We start from the raw sequence: 5,978 nt of genomic DNA on the forward strand, positions 1-5,978 counted from the left end.
GCGGGGAGGGAGGGAGGGAGGAGGAACCAGTGGCTGGTGCTGCTGAAAATTTCCTCCTTTTTTTCTCACACACCCCTAATACAAACTGATACTTTCTGTTCCTGAGGTCCCTGCATGCCCTTCGGCCTCTCTCCCCTCCTCTGCTCCCCTGCACTCCTCTCCCTCCTGCCTGAGCTGACCCACACCTCTGCTCCGCTCCGCTCCGGGGGGTTGTCCCCAGGCACTGCCAGCTCCCCCTCCCCGCACAGTGGGGAAGGAGGAGAAGGTCTGGATGATGCCCCGGAGCTGGCTGCCTACCCAAAGAGTATGGTGCCCACCATGGCGGGCTCATATCTGGAGAAATGCTGGCGGCTTTCAAGTGATCTGGGGCCTATATGTCTGGGAGTGAATCAGTGACATCAGCTGAATGCTTGCCTGAGTTTCCTGGTTTCCCTTTTTAAAAGAAGATTGCAGAATCTTCTTTAGAAAGATGGAAAAAATGTGAAACGCTACCAGAGTTCCCAGACCAGGCATACGTAATGAGAAGGCAGATGTCTACAGTCCCTAGAATGCACAATGGCAATTGATTTTTTAACAGACAAAACCTTTAATTGTACTGTTAGTTTCAGTTCTTTGTAACTCAGAATAACCTTTTCAATCTGAAATACTCCTTAAATGGCATAGGTTTTTGAAAGCACCTTACATATTTCCCAAACTTTGAGACTAATCAGACGTATAGTTTGTAAGTTGCTTGTTCGGAGCTATGTGGTTTTTCCAGTGAACCTGACAAGTTTTAACATGATCTGAGTGAAGTATGAAGAAAGAGAACATTTATTCTGTCTCATATAATTAAGAGAATTCAAATATGCTTTCCTTTACTGAAAGAGGTGAAAAGGAATACAGTGCAAACCTTTTATACCAACCAAATGCAGATGTTATAGTTACTGAATCTTACTTTATAGGAATTAAGCTCTGTCAGGAAGTAAGTTATTGAAACCGTGAACCCTCCTGCACTTCAATTCATATCTTAGAGAGAATGATTTGTAAAAAAAAAAAACCCAACAATTTTTTTGCCATTGGGAAAAAGATGATAACGAGTAATGTTTAATGAATGCATAAAAGGTTAGTAAAGTCACGCTATTTTGAGAACTTCTCACACTTTTAATTGATCTGATATTTAGTTTATGGTTCCAAGCCTAGTTTTCAGCAACCGTATCTTAATTCCTGTTTTCTTTTCATTCGAGGATGATTAAGAGCAAGAAGATTCACAGAACAACTTATCAAACGCTTTTCAGATGGTCAAAGATCACTTACCTGTCACCATTGTCGCCTTCCGCTTCCCTCCGAGCTGCATCTCGAAGTGTCTTAGACTCCTCCAAAATGCATCTAGAAACTACAGTAGGCATGAGAGTATTTCTTGCAGTAAGGTAGTTAAATAAACCATATCTGGAAGTAAGCTTTTTTGCTTCCGATGGGTGTTTTTGCGATACCTGATCAGAGAGTCAAAATTCCCCTGGCCAGGAGCAACTGGAGCAACTGGCTTTCTCATTCCTGGGAATGACTCACATGCCAGGGTAGGTGAGCGGCGCGCTCCCGCTCGCTTCCTGGCTGCGGAGCAGCGCGGGCGCCCAGGACGCAGACAGTGATTCACCTGAGAGGTGGGTTAGTGCCTGTGAAAGGCAGCAGCCTTCGTGCAGGGAGACGTTGCCAGCAGTCTGAAGTCGTGTTTTGCAGCAAACTGTGCAGCCGTGCCTGGGCCTCTCGGTTAATGCAGCGTTGTCTGCAGGGAGAATGTGAATTTAGTGTGGTACTGGAAAGTCTTGTGCTGGATAGATGCAATTATCTGTTGATTGAGATTATCATGTCAGTTATTAATTTGACTATATTTAGACATCTTTAATGTTGTGCTTTGAACAGGTCCTCTCTTCTAAGTAGCGTGTAGGATGAAAGCAAAACGTTAAGTCTGTAACTAAATATTTCAGCTAAAATGACTTGTCTGTTTACTGCGTGCTTTTTCCTGTTATGGTGTCCTTTAAGACTCTGACTGTGAGCCCACTGCCTCTTGCAGTCCTGCTGTCAGTGGTCCCGGGTGTATACTCATTTACAGTAAGATAATTTAGTGTCTTAAGAGCACTGAAATAATCATGGCAGTAGTTATATCAGGACAAAAATTTGCATCGTGTCAGTAGAGGATGAAGTGAATTTCCCATTTCTGCCACCTTCTTAAAAAGAAAGCATATGTATATCTCCCTCATTAAATCTTCAGGAGAAAAGAAAAAATAATCTTAATGCTACAAGAACAATGACTGCCAAGTCTTTCTTCTCAGACTGCTCTGTCTGTTCTGCCTGGACTTCTCCATACACGTATTTTTTCTTTTTTCCCCAAAAATCTGAGGGACTGAATCCCCAGCCCCCCTCTTCTGAGACTGGGTAGCCTTCTGCATAGGTGCCCTTGACAGCTGCGTGGAGCCCTGTGAGGAGCGGGAGCAGGAGCAGGACCTACCAGCTCCTCGTAGTGGGGAACAGCTGCCTATGTCCACATTTCTGCTAGTGGGCAGACTGCAAAATTCCCACTTGCTTCAGGACCTCTCCCTTGAGTCAGGTACAGGGCCAGAAGTCTCCTACTATCAGGGATGGCTCATCTTTGAAGACCAGCTTTTGCAAGGCAAAACAGATAATGCAAAGGAAGCCAGTGGGAACACATGCTATACTTCTGTCATATGTTTTCACCTTTATTACTGTCAAACTGATCTCAGGAGCTGGATGTTCTGACGTGAAGTGATGGTCCCTGTTGCATGCACATGCTGGAGTGCACACACCGCATCACCCGAGGACAGAGAAGGCTTTTTCTGCAGTTAGGGAGAGGAGACTTGACAAGGTCTCTGCCTCTCTCAGACCTTGCACATGGCTACGTAGGACAGCGCGTGCCGGCCACCATTTCACCTTCTTTCAGCTGTGCCTTGTGCTCCAGTGTTTAACAACTGCTTGTGTTTTGTTCCCTTGCAAACTGCTTGTCCTGTTTCTAGACTAATGGTGCCTTCTGTTTTTCCTTCCAATCTTTGGTTCACCTCCTCTGTGGCTTTTGGTCATTTTCTGCCCTAATGTTACTTGTGGTGATCCAGTTCTCTGTTCAGAGTGGAGCATGTGTAGGACAGGACTATGTGCCTGACTGATGGTCTTGTACGCTGCTTCGAGCTGAGAAGTTACCCATGGAGAGGGCAGTGAGAGCTGCCCTGGGGTACGGTGGTCAGTGCCGTCATCAGTTAGCGCAGCTCAGGTACGGTACAGCTCGCTGCACAGCCACGCAAGCTGCTTGGTTTCTCAGCACTAAACCTCTTTTAAGGTGTTTCTCTCCTATCTGTGTCAATCGCTGTCTTTGCTCTCCATTAAGTGGAGACCTCATTCTTCCTCTGGGGATCATACAAGGCTGTTTGTCTTGCCCTTTCTCCTCTGGCTTTGTGGTGGCTGGGAGGCTCCAGAGCCGTGAGAGTATCTACCTTTGTTCATCGTGCTCTGGGTGGGCCTCGTGCGGTGAGCTCTTTGGCTGACTTTCAGTGTGATCTGGTTTACCTGAGGACAGGGTGCTGTGCAAATTCTGTGCTGATTTTGGGGTTACCCTTATCTCCTTACTTTTGAGAATTTGAGGGGTTTCATTTAAATCTCTTTGTTTCTTTGCCTTTTTAGGGATTTCACAGAGCTGTTCCCCAATGCCAGATGTTTGATGCTGGAGTCAGACCTGTTTATACTCAGCTTTGTTTCTTACTTTAGCACCACTTTTTCACCACTGTGGTCCCCTCTCCAGTTACTACTGGTAAAACAGTCATTGTCCAAAGGGTCTATTCTTTGGTTTTGTTGCAAGTTAGACCTGTCAGTACTTCTGTTAGAGCTCTGTGAGTTTAAGCTCTGACAAGGTGACTTCTTCATGGTGTTTTCCCGTGGGTACTACCAGCAGTGATTTTCTGTCTCTGTCTTGTGGGTCCTGGCTGTGCCAAGGACTCCTGCACTAGGTGTAGCTGAGTAGTGTCATGTGCTGTTCTGCACACAGATTATCTTCACCATGTGTCTCGGGCCAATTTCCCCTTTGATGCCGTTCGATTCACCTCGCAGGTACTGCATCCTTTCAAGGAGTCGCCTGGAGATCAGATTAGCTTGTAAGGGACTTGCTGCCAGCAGGCACATGGGTCCTGGAGACGAGCAGTAGGAGCAGGGCTCACGTCCTGGTGCTGTCAAGCTGCGTCCTGTCTCTGGATGTCTCTTCACGAGGGACAGTTGTGTGAAGGTGGGTTCTTGTCCTGGCTTCTTGAAAATTGACTGGGATTAGACTCTTCAAAATTCCCATCTTTCAGAAACCTGGCTCTCAAGAGCCATATCTGAACACTCATCCAGATGCGACGGTGGACACCTACTTGTTGGAGGCCGCATAGGTAGTCCTTCACGTGTCCCGAAGAGAAGCCCTCTATTTGATGTTTCTGGGGAAACATTGCAGAAATTGCAGGAGAAATCAACCTCTCTCTTCCATCGAGATATCTTGTAATGATGGTGCTTCTCTGGGATGTTTGGACAGCCCAAAATTCCAGTGTCAGAGGTCCTTGGAGCAGAGACTTCACGGCTTGGGTACTGAACGAAGCCTTCACGCTGTGTTGGTCTCGGTTCTGGTGTTTCTGTGCACAGACTGCCGGACAGCATGCCCCTCCGCCGGCAGGGCAATAAACTCCTGTCTCTGTTCTGAGGAACAGCCGACCCCTGGGACCAGCGACTCAGGAGCCTGGAAGTCTGAGTGCCATGGCTGAGGGCTGGAAGCAGATCTTGCAGATAGATCATGAACGGCAGTTTTAACACTTACATCTGAAAGTTAGATACTTGGCTTGTATGGTGCACAAGGCCATGCGCTCCCAAGCTGGGTGCTGTGCTGCCGCCCCGGTGTGGGGCATGGTTCCGACCCTGGGGTGGTGCTGGCAGACGTGTCTGCTCCTCGGGTCTCAGCCCTGCCGGCTTCCGTCAAGACACGGCGTGACAGAGTGCGTTGTGGTTTGATTTGCACGGTTCTTCTTCAGGCACTTCTAATGCCAGTGTTGTCTTAGGCTGGGGTCTAAGGAGCAGTGCTGCAGGATGTGTTGTGGCAAGATGGGAAGTAATTAGAAGTGAAAACGGGAATGTTTAAAAAATATAATTTAATTTCTTATAGAGACTGAAGCGTGTAATAGTTGGTACTCTGTGAATTCAGTGCACATACCAAAGTCTGCTTGGTAACAGTGGTCAAATAATGACTAGATTAATAAAATCTACATGAGAATGGGGGTTTTGTTTGTTTGTTTAATGTGATGCACATTAACTTTTCTTTAAAATCTCTCTATTTTGGTGTATCAGTAAAACTTAATGGGTAAGAAACCACTGTCATAGCATCCCCTAGCAGGCTTTTAATTCAGACGTGTTGTGTGGCTGTTCACAGGCTGGAGCAAGTCAGCACTGGCCGGCACATGAAAAGGAAATGCTGCGGAGCTTGTCGTAAAAACAGCACAAAAGAAATGTGAAGCTCTGATGTAAAGAAAAGCTGAAAGCTAACCTGTAACTTTACTATTGTTCACATTATTTAAAGGTTGGATGTCCCTTTTTGTGTTCTGGTGATTAGAGAGCAATTCTCGGATTTCATAAGAACCTGAACAATGTTATTACAACAATTATTGTGTTGCTTCATTCTAAAACTCCTTTACTATCACATTTAGCAATATGAACTACAGGGTTATTTTTAAAGCAGATTAGCCACCTGGATAATATATGAGACTGGCTTTTTTTTTTTAAACATAGAAAAGTGGTAGCAAGATCAGAGCTTGCAACACTGGGAGGATTCCTCCAGCGTTATACCTTCAGATGTGCAAGATGGAGGTGCTTTTGTCAGTGGAAGTGTCTTGGAAGAGTTTGACACTTCCCCTTTCCTTAGGTGGTTTACTTCAATCGCTGTTTTGATGGCTGTCGCTAAAAGGGAGAGAGGGAGGACAAGG

This window comes from Cariama cristata, unplaced genomic scaffold (assembly GCF_000690535.1).
Source record: "Cariama cristata isolate BGI_N322 unplaced genomic scaffold, ASM69053v1 scaffold30701, whole genome shotgun sequence".
Classification (NCBI taxonomy): domain Eukaryota; kingdom Metazoa; phylum Chordata; class Aves; order Cariamiformes; family Cariamidae; genus Cariama; species Cariama cristata.